Here is a 15,710-nt window from a genome sequence, read left to right as displayed (position 1 = left end):
CTTAGGTAGGTGGGTCTTGGTTCTTTATCGGTGCCAAGGTTAACTTCTTTTAAGGCATCAACTGTAGTCTTCCCTCCTTTGGGTACGTTTGTGGAAGATCTTGCTCTTTTTGAGGATGAAGATCCGAAAATAAGGGTTGATGCGGACGGCACTTGGAGTGCTTGTTGTCCTAAAGAGTTCGCTTTTCTCCTAGTAACTGGTCCGAAACTTTCAAAGGTAACATCGAGGATGCTTTCCACATCAGCATAGAACCTGGAGTTAGCAACCTTGATGGAAGATGATCCGGGATTGATTTTCTTTGAAACCATTTTGAGGTTCTTAAACTTTGGTGATTGAAAAGTTGAGATGAGAGGTAGAGATTGTCCCACTGGGCGTGCCAGAATTTGTAGACAATAAATTGCGTCGAGAAAATAAAATCAAAACCGAAAATATTGCAACAATCGTAGTATTTGATTTCAAATATTTGAGTGTACAATCTCTATGAACCCTCTGATTCTTCTTTCCAATAGTAAATAAATTCAAGGGCCTTTGAGCTTGATCTTAAATCTATATTTGTTTCCACGAACGATGATCTTAAATTCAACTAGCACGAACTTTGATTTGAACTCGTACTCCTTGAATCTTGACTTGTTCTTCGTTCTTGAGCTTGAACTTGATTGCTTGAACTTGAAACTTATGGAGGAATTTGAAGTGTTTGATCCACGAGCTCATTCTTGCTTCTTGTCATAACTTCTGGTGGTCTTCTCTGAGTTATGAAGACCCCTATTTATAGTTGTGAAAAGGTAGAGTTATGATAAGAACAAGCTCTTTTCGACCAATCAGATTGAAGCGTGACATGGCCACATTTGATTGGCCGGAACATGTCACTTGCACATGTGGCACGGTTTCATTAGCCTTTTGATTTGACTTGACATGCCTTGTCATTTTGATACGTGGCACGATCCTATTGACTCTTCCGTTTGACTTGTCATGCCACATCATTTGATACGTGGCACCAAGATATATTGCATGCCTACAAAATATATTGCATGCCTACAAAATGCATGTACAATTACAAATAAGAAAAAGAAGAACTTTAATTTATTGGGTTAGAATGGAGGAACCATAATAAATTAAATTAAAATAATGCAAGAAAATGCTTGGAACGGTTCGATCGAATTGGGAACATAATTTCAATGCCCTCTATCAAGTTTGCCTTCATCGAGTGATCACTGGTACATCACTTCTCTTCACAGCCAGTGTTGTTAGAGTCATAGAAAGATGGACTTTAAATTGAACAGTGAACTATTCACTTCACTGGCATCTGATAAGAGTATAATTTATCTCTATATTAAGAAGCGGTGATGAAAAAATATATATTAAGAAGCGGTTGCAATAGTACACGGGCTCAGGAGAGTTGCAATATGTCTCTCTTTTCTTCCATTTTATTTGATACTATATGCTTTCTTTTATCAACAACAACAACAACCCAGTACTATCCCAGTAGAGAGTGTACGCAGACCTTACCACTACCCCGGAGGTATAGAGAGACTGTTTTCGAGAGACCCTCGGTTCATAGACAATAGATCCTTAACAACAACAGAAACCTGAAAAATAGAATCAGCATCGTAAAAGACAATAAATAAATAAAAAGGCCAAAATGTGAAAGACATCAAAAATGTGAAACACAACAAAATACGCTAGCACTCCTAGACAAAATACTATCAGACTAGCCTGCACAACGAGGAGACACGCTCGCTACCCCTAACCTACAACACTAATGCTCGACCTCCACACCTTCATATCAAGGGCCATGTCCTCGGAAATCTGAAGACACGCCATGTCCTACCTGATTACCTCGCCACAATATTTCTTAGGCCGTCCTCTACCTCTTCTCGTACTTGCCAGAGCCAACCACTCACACCTCCTAACCGGAGCATGAAGGTTTCTCCTCCGCACGTGCCCGAACCATCTAAGTTTCGCTTCCCGTATCTTGTCATCCAAAGGAGCCACACCCACCCTCTCCCGAATGTCCTCATTCCTAATCTTATCCATCCTAGTGTGCCCGCACATCCACCTCAACATCCTAATTTTTGCTACTTTTATTCTCTGGATATGTGAAATCTTGACTGGACAACACTTAGCCCCACACAACATGGCTGGTCTAACCACCGCTTTATAGAACTTACCTTTAAGTTTCGGTAGCATATTCTTGTCACACAAGACTCTAGACGCTAACCTCCATTTCATCCACCCCACCCCAATACAGTGCATTACATCCCGCCGATCTCCCCATCTCCTTGAATAATAGACCCTAGGTACTTGAAACTCTCTTTCTTAGGGATGACTTGTGAATCCAATCGCGCTTCCACGCCCGCTTCCCCCGACACGTGGCTGAACTAACACTCCAAATATTTCGTCTTGGTCCTACTCAACTTGAAACCTTTGGACTGTAGGGCCTGCCTCTATACCTCCGATCTCTCGTTAACGTTGCCTCACGTCTCATCAATCAGAACTATATCATCAGCGAACAACATACACCATGGCACCTCCCCTTGAATATGGTGTGTCAGTGTGTCCATCGCCAGACAAATAAGAACGGGCTGAGCTTATGTTGTGAACCAAGCTGACTCCGTAAGAGCCCATGGGCTAGAAGAAGAGTCAATTGAAATTATTGGGCTGAATAAAATATTGAAGAGTTTTATTTGGGATATAGCAAATAGTAAAAAAGGGAGAGAGAGGTTAGTAAGAAGGATTATGCCAATTGTGATGATGTTGAATATGTTTTCTCCCATCTTTACTCTATATCTGTATCGGTCTATGTTTCTCACCTCTTTCTTCTTATCAGTTCTTCTATGTCATTTCAACTGCTATTCCTTCTAATTCTGTATAGTAAGGGCAATACTATAAGTGAGTTTATTTGCGTGCGATTTGGTTATTTTAAGTTTGTTATATTGATGCTTTCATCCAGACGTCTCTAATGGTGGACCAAAAAGTACTCAAGGCTTTCGTCGATGACTCAATTCGTGATTCAATTCAAGAAATGAAGGATTCGCTTTCTAAGGATTTCGCCGATATTCGTTTGTTGTTAATGGAGCTAGTGGGGAAAAAGTCTACAACCTCCATTCCACCCCGGGATCCAGCAATCCGCAGTCCGGCAATACCTACTCTTCGTGACAACCCAGTTTCAGTGGAATTAAGGCGGTTTCGTGGTGGAAATTCGGAGGCTTAGGTTTTAGAGGCGGAGAGGTATTTTGAATTTTACTCCATTGCCGACAAATTTAAACTCCCTTTAGCATCATCTTACTTGGATGGCGAAGCTTTAGCATGGTTTCAGTGGCTATATCGGAACAAACAATTCGTCCACTGGAAGCATTTTATGGAGAAACTGAAGCTGCATTATCGCAAATGGATTCCCCCTGCTTCAATAGGGTGTTCAACTGATTTCCAATTTTACTCTAATTGTTCGGAAACATTAGCACTACCAGAGACCTATGTAAGTCCTCTAACTGCTAAGAGTAATGTTTCCAACTTTTGTGAGTTTGAATCAATTTTTGAAGATGGTAACTCAGAGGTCAAGCATATGTTCGATGAAATGCCTACTAAAGGCTTTCCCAAAGCAATTGAGGAAATTTGTTCTGTTACAGTTGCGTGCCACGACACAAATGCAAATATACATACCTCTAACTTTGCAGCTAATTTGGACGATAATCACTCACCTAAGATTTTCGACAAAATATTACATAGCTGCTTTCCAAAGTAATCGTCGAGGCACAATCAGATGCTCCAATCAACGATGAAGAAGCTACAGATAGCGATACCCAATGGTTGGCTAAAAGTACTCAACGAGATACTGCCGAACAACTCAGTCACTTTGCAGCTATGATTTTGGATCCTTTTGCTAGCTTGGTCCCATGTTATAACTTTCCTATTGGTCTAACACTTGATGACCTGTTAATGTTAATTTGGACTATGATCATATGCTTGATACTTGTTATTACTGTCATACGAAGGTTTGTGCTTCTCTCTACTATGCGTCTGAAGCAACAACAGGGACTATCCCATTTTGTAGTTGTGTGGACAATTGGTTCGACATAGGGCAATATTTTAGGGCTGCTTCATATGTGCTTTTAACTGTTGAATCTGCAGATTTAAAACAAATTGAGGGATTCACTCCATTTATCACCCAAACAGAGTTAGGCGGTGAATATGGCGAGAGTGCAGAGTTTTTCAGTTGCTGAGTAGATCAACTATTTGTATCCTTGGTGCCTGCTGATTTTTGGAATGTCGCCACACATAAAAGCATGAACAATGGAGTGGAATTATCTGTATGCCAAGTTTTGGGAGATACACAAATTTCTGTAGTGCCACATGAACATCTGGAACGAGATATGCCAACGAGAGAAGGAGGCCGCCATTCTGACGTGTGTAGTGCATTATGTAAAGTACTTATTGAAGATGATAATGGAAGTTCTACTGGGGAATTCAATGATCTATGTATTTTGGGTCAATTTCCATTTAATCCTGCTGCTAAATTCCTTATAGTAACCATTTACGCAACTGCGCCGACTCTTAGTGTATGGGATCCTGGAATAAGTTTCGTGTTCTTGGCTCTAACCGATTCTATAGAGTACATGATGGTCTTACCATTGCTGGAATATATTAGCAGGTTGTGCTTCATCGCATATTCCAACTCTAAGACTAGAGTGTGGGATCCCGGACAACTATGATTTGTGAAATCATACAATTTGCAATCTCCTTTCGCATTGTTAGTTACTACTTTACCAAGTTTAGCTCACTTCTATATTGCTGATTGGATTTGTGTGAGGTCTCAATCACCCCTGGCCATTGCTTTACCTGGTAGCTATTCTTATGCTGACACAAACCAAAATTTTCTTCTCTGTTCACCAAAGATAGCCTTCTTACCTCTTGTAACTAATTCTTCTGGAGAATTAATTTTGGCCAAGGATGACATTGAGTTGTTAAGAAACATCAATTGCAAGAGTACACGAGCTGCTATACTTGGGGATGTGCTTGAACTCGGTCCAACAGAATATATGTATAATGAGTTGATGTTACAGTTATGTTGTGATGCCCATCTTAATGTATTTGCACTTGTTGGAACGAGAGTTTTCACTGCAGCTGAGAATATAAATTGTGCCGACGAGATAAAACTGGTATGCACCAATGGTGCTCATTGCATGACTTCCAAAGTTATCAATTATCTAATTAATGGTGATGGCATCCATGTCCAAGGCAGTAGTCAAAGGCAATTGGGAGTGACTTTGGCTTTTGTCAACTTTATATTTCCTACAGAACTATGTCGTGCAATAGTGAGAAAGAATAAGTCAACTGAATCATCGCTCTTGAGTTCGAATCTTTGGAAAATGAGCGAAATATGTGCATCCATTCTTGGCGGTGATTATATGTCAAGTTTACACCAGGTTGCTCTCCTTCTATCAGGCTGTATATGCAACAATGTTTTATTTGGGGAAAATTATGATCCAAAGTTCTATTGGAAGGCACTACTAAATAATTTCTTTACCTCCAATCTATCCTTGATGTTGCTGAAAGTTGCTATGATCCTATGTGGACAAGGAGCCATGTTACAGCACCCCATGATTATCATTCTTCTTAAAGCCATCACTACTCTTGCTGCTGGTTCGGAAAGAATTGGCCAAGAAGCTTAAGTCAAGTGTGACTCTCTCCCTGCCAAGATTCTAACTTGTTGTCTTCGGATTTGTGGTGACATGGAACCAAAGGTTGTCAATACTACAGTGGCCACCATCTCATGCCCCGTTGACAAAGTTGTGATAGTTCACATAGTCTTCTTCTATTTCCCAGAACACTTTTGTCTAGAGACATTTGGCGGAGAGTGCGTTGCTAATACTATTATTGGCTCGAACCTTGAGGACAAGGTTCTTTTTTAGGGCGGGAGTATTGTTGTGAACCAAGCTGAATCCGTAAGAGCCCATGGGCTAGAAGAAGTGAATAAGGCTGAGTCAATTGGGATTATTGGGCTGAGTAAAATATTGAAGAGTTTTATTTGGAATCCAGGACCATTAGCAAATGGTTAAAAAGGGACAAGAGGTTAGTAAGAAGAATTATGCGAATTGTGATGTTGAATATGTTCTCTTTCATTTTTGCTCTGTATCACTGATTTCCTCATCCCCTTCGGTATCGGTCTCTGTTTCTCACCTCTTTCTTCTTATCAGTTCTTCTTTGTCATTTCAATTGCTATTCCTTGTAATTCTGTTTAGTAAGGGCAATACTACAAGTGCGTTTACTTGTGTGCGAATTGGTTATTTCAAGTTTGTTACAGCGCAGATCCTTGGTGTAACCCCATAACCACTGGGAAAGGCTCTGAGTCCTCTCCCACAGTCCTAACCTGAGTTTTAGCTCCATCATACATATCTTTTATCGCCCGAATATAAGCTACCGATACACCTTTCACCTCTAGACATCTCCAAAGAACGTCCTAGGGACCTTGTCGTACGCCTTCTCTAGGTCAATAAACACCATGTGTAAATCCCTCTTCCTATCCCTGTACTGTTCCACCAACCTCCTGATGAGGTGAATTGCTTCCGTAGTAGAACGACCCGGCATGAACCCAAACTGGTTCTATGATATAGACACTGTACTCCTTGCCCTCCCTTCCACCACCCTCTCCCAAACTTTCATGGTATGACTAAGTAGCTTGATACCCTATATGCTTTCTTTTCATGTACTATTTTTAAAATGTGTACCCTGAATTATACTAACATGTCTTCTGTATTTGTCAAGTCTTATAGAAGCTAATTAATGTTGTGTTTCGATGTGAATATGATGCGAGAAGGAAGATGGCTTCGATGTACGGCATGGGAAGAAAGTGATTTACAGATTTATTTTATCCTATGCAGTCTTTGATGAAATTTAATTCTGTGAATGATAGGGTAGATATTTTATATGAAGTGCCGATATCAAAATATATATTGTGCATGCTGTTATGATTAAGAAAAGCATATCTTTTAAGGTTATAGTTATTATTCTTTTGCCAAAATGCATATTAGTTGGTAATTAATACATATGTTAATAGATGCACACTTATGTGAAATTTACTTTCATGTGTACTAAAATAATATAGAGTATATAATTTGAAAGAATCATATAGTTATTATACTTCAATGCGTTTTGTCATTTTGAGATCATAAAGTAACTTGATGTTTTATTTAGACATTTTTCTTGTAATATATTTTGTGGGTAACGGATACCTCGAGTTGAAAGATCACGGACAGTATAATTCTTGTTTCAGCTGAGATGCGTGCATTAGCCTTGGAGGTTCAATCGTTGGCTAATTGGCGTGTCATAATGGATTTTTCAGTAACAAGAAAAGTTTTTGCCTGTATGTTTATCACTAGCCTAAATTGCCTTTATCAGGTATTATTAATTTCGAAACCTTTTCAGATTCCTATTTCTTTAGGCTAAGTTTCAAATAGAATCTGTAAGTATAGCGTTTGGAATGAGCTTTTTCATACTTATTCGTTTTGCAAATTGACATATAGAATAATTGATGGCGCATAGGTTGCTGAGAGATGCAGAAGCTGATGGATGAGAACATTCTGATTTCCCTATTATATCCGAGTCGTGTCTTGGCAACAGTCCTTACGTGCGGATGGTAATTTTGTTTTGGTTCAATTTTGTTGTTATAGAGCTCCTGAATGATCTTTGGGTTTGTTATTCTCTCGTCATTATGGTAATTTGGAAGCAGAATCGCAAAGTTATGATTTTTAGGGCCTTTGGTTGCTTGGCTGCTAATGAAAAGAGAGTTTAAGTTCTATGCACTTATGCTATAGAAAATACTAACACAATTAAGTCCTAATTAAATATTTAGTAGTAACCTAGTAAAAACGATAACTAACCTTGTAGAATAGGTTGAAATTCACTGACAGTAGCACCCAACGATGTGGCCTAGTGGTCAATGAAATGAGAGTAGAACCATGAGGTACTCGAGTTCAAATCCCAGCAGAGGCAAAAAAATATTAGATGATTTGTTCTCATCTACTTAAGCGGGGCAGAGTTACTCGGTACCTGCTAGTGGGAGGTAGTAGGTACCTTGTGGAATAGTCAAGGTGCACCCAAATTGGCCCAGACACCACCGTCATAAAAAAAATTCCATTGACAGTGCAAATTGCTTAAATCCATTAAGAAAATACTGGAGGAAAGTTTTCATATTTGCACTGCTCCTATCTGCTACTGAGGTGTAGTGTAGAAAACTGTATTCGCAAAGAACTTGCAAAATTTCCGGCCGTAGTTTTAGGTGAATAAGTGTAAAGAGGCTAGAGCAGATGGATATTGAGGATTCATATAACCAACAGTAAAGTTTGGGACTGAGGCGTAGTTGAATGACTAGTTGATTGATGTGGTTTTAGGTGAATATAGCAATGTTACTTTTGAATACATCTGAAAGTTCATTTTCAGAAAATTTTGGGTGAATTTTTCAAGAATTTTGAAGAAATTAATTATTTTGCATATCCCAATTTTATTAATACAGTAACTGTGGAAAATTTGTGTTCCATTGAAAAGGTAAGTTAAGAAGGATATCTTTATTCAAGTTTAAAACGGTAAAGTCTATCATTTCGTCAATCTTGAAAGGTCACAGTCCCATTTCCAAACCATATGGGATTAAGTTATATGTAACATGTATTTCTTCCTTAAGGATGTGAAATGTGTGGGGATGTGGTTGGATCCTTTGATGGTTGTAGCAGTTTAATTATTTTTCAAATTCCTAAGTGAAGTGCGAATTGGTTTTGTTTCTACAGGAGAGGCTGTTATCCTTTTTGTAAGAACTGTTAATTTTTGGTCCCGGTTATTTAATTGCTTAGTTTTGTGCAAGTTTCAGCAAACTGTATTTTGAATTTCATTTACACATAATTAGGCGGGCCCACTTCCATTCGAATCGTAGTGGCAGTTTGAAAGAACTCTATGTTTGGACCTTTATCTCTTGATAGCTTCTCCTGATTCACTGCTACTTTTCGGCACATTCTAACGATATTGGCTCTCTTCATACAGTTGTAGGGATTAATTTCTTTCTCAAAAGATTATATCTTGTTTGGCAGTAGAACCAGTCTGATGTCTGACTTTGTTACAGCTGCACATTCTCTACTTTAATCTTTCTTTCTCCAACTTCACTATTTGTCTTTTGATCTTGTCATGGATTCGTGCAGACAAAAGCAGATTATGACAAGGAGTGCAAGATCTCCACACGACCCTTCACAGTGTTTAGTGGAGGCCTGGTCAGGATGCGAGATACAAAAGACTGAGATTTGTCAGACCTGCAGCAAATTGAAGAATGTTTGTCAAGTTTGCCTGTTGGATCTTGAATATGGTTTGCCAGTTCATGTCCGAGACACTGCTCTCAGTAGCAACTCTAATGATGCCATCTTGAAAAGTTACGTAAATAGAGAATATTTTGCAGAGGAGCATGACCGCAGGGTATGTGAATTACTAAGTGGAAGCACAATGTGTTGTTATGACATGCTATTTAACTCATTACTTGCAGGGCAATTTAATTAATTTATACATAATAAGGACAGAGAATTATTTCGCTGAAACGTTAGGCCCCTCTCTCTTTTCTTTTCTTTTCTTTTTTTTTCAAAACTGAATTTACTTTCTTAAAGAGGATATATACTTTCCAGTAAATACTTTAAACTGTCTTCCCACCCCACCCCCTCCCAAAAAGGCGAGGACATTGATACTGCAAACCTACAACAACACTTGCTCAAGTGTCCAAACTTTGTGCTAAAACTATATTTTAAGCTTAAGTTTTGACAATTTTGGAAGCTGTCGTTATTATTGGTCTTGTCCTCCTCCCCCCTTCTCCAGGCCTTGCTGAGAATTACTTAGGGATGATGTACTGTTTGAGATTAGGAGAAGATATTAAAGTTGGTGGAACCAAGGTTTTATATAACTTAAAAGAAGCACCTCGACGAAAAAGCTGATGTTTGTGATGCTCTCAATATATTGTGTAGCTTTTTCATAGTTTTTGCAGCTAAAAAATGCCAATGTGTTGTAATTGCTTTTCTACTGCTGGCAATCTTTATTCCTATACTCTATCAGTGTCTTATTCCTTTCTGGTTTCTTAATCCCTCCGCTTGTGTATGGTTTCTGCCTTCTTGGGGTATCTTTAGTTACTATGCCTGTTCAAATCCTTGCACTCTACAACCCATAGAAGTCTAAGAAGAAAGTTTGGGTGAATGCTTCTTCATGCATTTCAATGTTTTGTTAAGATTTGAATAAGAGCTGGAGGATTGCCAAAACTAGCAAGGGTCCTTGACTCCTTGTTACAACCCAGTCAACTTCATGGTTATCGACATAACTAAGTTAGATATGTAAATCTAGAAACATACCATTGTCACATGAGCAATTAGTGAAATATTCTATGCACTTTTGGGACACACCTTTTTACATGATGACTAGGCTATTTTTCTTGTGAAATGTCTTTTGCTTATCTTCACTGTGTTGGTTGTATGGAAGAATGAATGTATTTGTAATACTGTGATTTGTAGTGACGATAAATTTTCTGCTAGATATATTCTGTCCTCTTTTACAAAGATTTATTTATTCCTACATTGTTCTCCAACTTAAAGTTGAAGAGATGAATTGTATTACTATCTTGCTGAATGTTCATTGGCTCATATTGGGTTTGACTGACAAAGTTTTCACTGTACTATATCTGAAATGCTTCAAGAGTCAATGATCCAGTGGCTTTAAAGCTACTTAATAAAGCAGGTGAAATGCCTTCAATGGAGGCCCCTGATGACGAGAGCATTAGGACCGTCTATGTGGGTGGTGTTGATGAAAGAATCATTGAACAAGACCTTAGGGACCACTTTTATGCAGATGGTGAAATTGAGTCTAGCAAAATGGTGGTCCAGTATGTTTGTGCTTTCGCAACAACGTATACAACCAGAGAAGGTGCAGACAAATCAGCTCAGGAACTAGCAAACAAGCTGGTGATAAAGGGCCTGAGACTGAAGCTACTCTGGTGAAGACCTCAAGCTCCTAAGCCAGAGTCCGAGATCTCTGATGAAGCAAGGCAGCAAGCTGTTGTGGCTCTCAGTGGATTGTTGCCTAGGGTAGTCATATCACAGCAGCAGAATCAGCCTCTTCTGGACCAACCCCCATCCATGCCTTGCTTCAACATACCCCCAATGCCTCAACAAGACAGACCATATTATCCATCAATGGATCCACAAAGGATGGGAGCCCTAGTCCAATCCCAGGAGGGGCTTCTCCTCAAGGTCAATTTTACCCACCTTATTATCCACCCTATGGGTATACGCCACCACCTCTACCATATCAACAGTATTATCCTCAACCTTATCAAGCTACAACCCCACTCCACCTGGTGGTCAGCAAGCCACACATCAGCAGCAGCGGCACAACAACCTTAATCTTTTGCAGTTTTGGCAGGCATCTGCAATCGGGAAGAATCAATGTAAACATGGCCAGCAATTTAGCCATTTTGAATTAAGTATTGATTCTGTTGTGCCAATCAATTTTTGGGTGTTAGGTTTCTCGTCACTGCCAATTTGGTTCTATTCAAGTTTCCTACACTATGACCTCATTTAAGCCTTTCAGCTTCTGGGCAAACCGTAATTTAGAGTCCGTTTGGTCAAGCTACAAAAAACTGCTTATAATGAAAAGTACTTTTAAAAAAAATAATTTGTGTTTGACAAATTTAGATGAATATAGCAATGTTACTTGTTAATACATCTGAAAGTTCATTTTCAGAAAAGTTTGGGTGAAGTTTTCAAGAATTTTGAAGAAATTATTTATTTTGCATATCCCAATTTTATTAATACTATAGGGATAATTAGTAACTGTGGAAAATTTGTGTTCCATTGAAAGGTAAGTTAAGAAGGATATCTTTATTCAAGTTTAAAAGGGCAAAGTCTGTCATTTCTTCAATCTTGAAAGGTCACAGTCCCATTTCTAAACCATATGGGATTAAGTTATATGTAACATGTATTTCTTCCTTAAGGATGTGAAATGTGTAGGGATGTGGTTGGATCCTTTGATGGTAGTAGCAACTTAATTTTTTTCCAAATTCCTAGGTGAAGTGCGAATTGGTTTTGTTTACAGGAGAGGCTTTTATCCTTTTTGTAAGAACTGTTAATTTCCGGTCCCGGTTATTTAATTGCTTAGTTTTGTGCAAGTTTCAGCAAACTGTATTTTGAATTTTATTTACACATAATTAGGCGGGCCCACTTCCATTCGAATCGTTGTGGCAGTCTGAAAGAGCTCTATGTTTGGACCTATATCTCTTGATAGTTTCTCCTGATTCACTGCTAGTTTTCGGCACATTCTAACGATATTGACTCTCTTCATACAGTTGTAGGGGTTAATTTCTTTCTCAAAAGATTATGTCTATGTTTACCCGAAAAATAGATAGAGTTGAATTTATACGTAGTTCTAAGGATACGTGATATAACTTGATACAAATCAGAAAAGTAAGTAGAAATATATCGAATATTAACTGTATAAAGGAATGAAATACAAACCAAATTAAGTAGAGAATGATTTATAAACAAGCAAGATGAATCGATGTCCAAGCTCAAAAAAAGATAATCTCAACTATATATCAATGTAATAATCTTTAGAATATGAGTGTATCAATATTTTCTTCTTTGGATGTTGAATCTGCCCTCTACAGAAATAATACCCACTACTCATATAGTGGAAGAATCCTACTTTGGATATAATAAAAAATACATAGTGGGGATCGCATGATAGATTAGTTGATCAGCTTTTTCTTAATTTTCGTCGAGATTCTCTCCGTGGTGCGGCTACAACGGCTTTTTATCTTTTAGCTCGATCTTGGTCGGTCTCGGTATTGATCGATCTCTGGATGTCGAGCTCGATATTGACTCAAGCTCGATATTGACTCGGGCTCGATATCTCGAGCTTGATCATACCACTTCATATCATAGTTCGATCTGGACTCGAGCTCGATATTGACTTCGAGCTCGGTATTGATCGGTCCCTGAATCTTGAGCTCGATAACCTGACATTAGATCTCGTCTCGACATTATGGTGACGACCCTCGGTCCATCATGTTCCAATCCTGAGTGATTACACGAAGGGCGAACCCAGTTTTGACAATATACAGATAGTCCCCTCGTTTCTCGTGAAGAATGTGGCGAGAAACGATATGATATTCCCACGATATGACTAGGTATACACTGACGTTTGCATCAAGCTCGACCATGACGTACGTGATAAATGTCCCGTCGGTTCAGTTACCAAGGCATTAAATGTACGTCAGACGATGGTCGGTCTCGGCTGATTTTGAACCGTCATCGCCAAACCTATATATAGCCCCCCTTCTTCATTATTTTAAACCTTTTACTTTCAACTCTTCTCATTCTATTCTTCACAGTTCTTCGTCTTCTCTAAAACTTATCTATTTCTAGGTTCTGAAAAGTTCTTTGTTTGTTCTTCATTAAACACCGAAATATTTCAATTTCCCGTCTTCTTTATTCTTTGAAAACCTTGATGGCTAAGATATCTAAAACCGTTCCTCAGAAAGAGGCTGCTTCCTCATCTCGGCCGGTGATAAAATGGTAATGGAGCCATGCCTTGAAGAACTCATTCCCGGGGGGTGCGTTATTGATTCTGATTTTAAAGTTGACAACCCCTCTTCGGTTGCGGGTCCATTCGAACCGGTATCGAGATACATATGCTCGATACCAAAAAGTCTCCACGATACGGTGAAGAAAGACTGTAATTGGGTAAACAAAGAGGTCGAGATATCAATACTGGAGGAATCGATCACTACTTACGTGGAAGGATATCTGAGTGTTTACACTTATCCTTTCACGCTGGGTCCCCTCGATCTAGTCATCATTGACTTTTGCAAGAAATACCAGGTGACCCTCGGCCAAATTCATCCTTCTTTCTCGAGGATCATGATCTTGATCCGTTTTTTGTGAGCAAAATCGATGGGCTTCTCTTCACCCTCGATCACCTCATAAGATTATACAGTCCTCGACTTTATCGAGGCGGGCTAATAAAGCTTCAATGTCGTGCCACCAAGGTGTTCACCTCGAGTATAGATGAAATTAAGGATCGGGGCTGGATGGGTCGATTTGTTCGAATGAAGACCTTGGACCTGATCCCGACTGAGAGCATACCATTTCTTGAGAAATGGAACATGAAACGTGTGTACGGTCCCGTTTTAAATTTCTGTTTGTTGTTTTACTTCTTCATCCTTTCTTATTAGTATCTTTCTTGATGCAGCCGTTGCTTGGATGCTAGGAGCGATTCCCCACCTTTGAGAATTGGGTAAAAAACCTGGTCTTGACGTCATCATTTGCCGAGCGCTCATGGCGCGATTTGTCGAAGGGTCGATGGGAAGCTCGTACTCATGGTAAGCTTTTATTTTGGCTGATCGATCTGTTCTAGTATTTTTTTCGCGCATAAGTTTTTCACACTTACATTTCTTTGTAGGTCTCGGAAAAGATGCGGTTATGAGACCCCCATCAGGTGATGAAACAATTTTACCGCCTATCCCAAAATCGGAGAAGGCGTTTAAGAGAAAAAGGGCCTTGGACTTAGAGGGTCAGAAACCCAAAAAGAGAGTGGCTCGAAAACCCAAGGTGAACATAATCTCTTTGACTATGGAATCGGTCCTGAGTCTAAGGGATGATGAAGAAGAAGAAGATGATTCCAGACTGTTGGCTCGTGCCTGGGCTAGCACCGATACTCAGAATACTTATGTATCGGTGGGAGTTGATACCGCTCCGACCAGGCTTGAAGAGGTCGGGGAGGGGACTTCGACCGAAGTTCCTGAACCTTTCGAGACCGAGGATCATTTACCTCGCGATAAAGAGATCATCGAAGAGGCGGCGAATGCCGGTACGCAAACTGAGCTTGGGGCTCCCAAAGACGGAGGCGGTGCCCCAAAAGACCTACTCGGGGCTACAGAGATCAGAGATTCCCCCTCTTTCCCTTCGTTTTCCCAATCGATGATACATGACGCTCCAGCTGTGGAAATTTGTCACGGGGACAGAGCTCATGGAGGGGAGGATCCTTTCTATGGTTGTTTTATTGGTGTAGAAGACATCACCGATCCGGGTGACTCGGAGGCTCCAAAAAAGAGCTCGAGTGAGGTGGGCGTGCCTTGCCTTTTTAACGAGGCCCAACAAGCCCTGAACCAGCTAAGTTCATATTTTCTTTGTTGACTTTCATACATATGTTTTCCTTTACTTGCATAATCCCTTCTTAGTTTCGTAGACTTCTGCACTTTATCACGAGGCATTGCTTCAATCCCGAGGGGAGCTAAGCCGGTACGAGGACGAAGTTTGAAGGCTGACCGAGGAGAGAGATGCCTTAAAGCTTCTCGGTGGGTAGAGAGAAGGAGAAGTAAAATGACTTCAGGCCGAGCTGGAAATATCTCGAAAAGAACAAACTGAGCTAGCCAAGCAGGTACAAAGAATCTTTGGTTTTAATGATATCGACTTGAAATTGATGGCTAATAACTCGGTCCCGCAGGTCGAGTAAAAGTTTGAAGTAATCAGGCAGCTTCGTGCTGAAGTGGAAGTAGTGAAATCGAAGGCCGAGAAGTGGAAGAAGAACATGGACCGCCTCGCCTCAGAGAAAGAGACTGCCCGAACACATCTAGCTTCGGCTGAGGTCCAACTCCGAAGCTTAAAAGAGAAAACCTTGGTGCAAGCCAAGAATATCGAGGA

The 15,710-nt window shown here is 39.8% G+C and overlaps 1 pseudogene; it reads left to right on the top strand.

Moving 5' to 3' along the window:
- The first annotated feature begins 2,696 nt into the window (after window positions 1–2,696).
- On the top strand, window positions 2,697–11,732 carry LOC107790727 (zinc finger CCCH domain-containing protein 49-like; annotated as a pseudogene).
- The last annotated feature ends 3,978 nt before the right edge of the window (window positions 11,733–15,710 follow it).

This window comes from Nicotiana tabacum, chromosome 15 (assembly GCF_000715075.1).
Source record: "Nicotiana tabacum cultivar K326 chromosome 15, ASM71507v2, whole genome shotgun sequence".
Classification (NCBI taxonomy): Eukaryota; Viridiplantae; Streptophyta; class Magnoliopsida; order Solanales; family Solanaceae; genus Nicotiana; species Nicotiana tabacum.
This window is presented reverse-complemented; position numbering and strand designations above follow the sequence as displayed.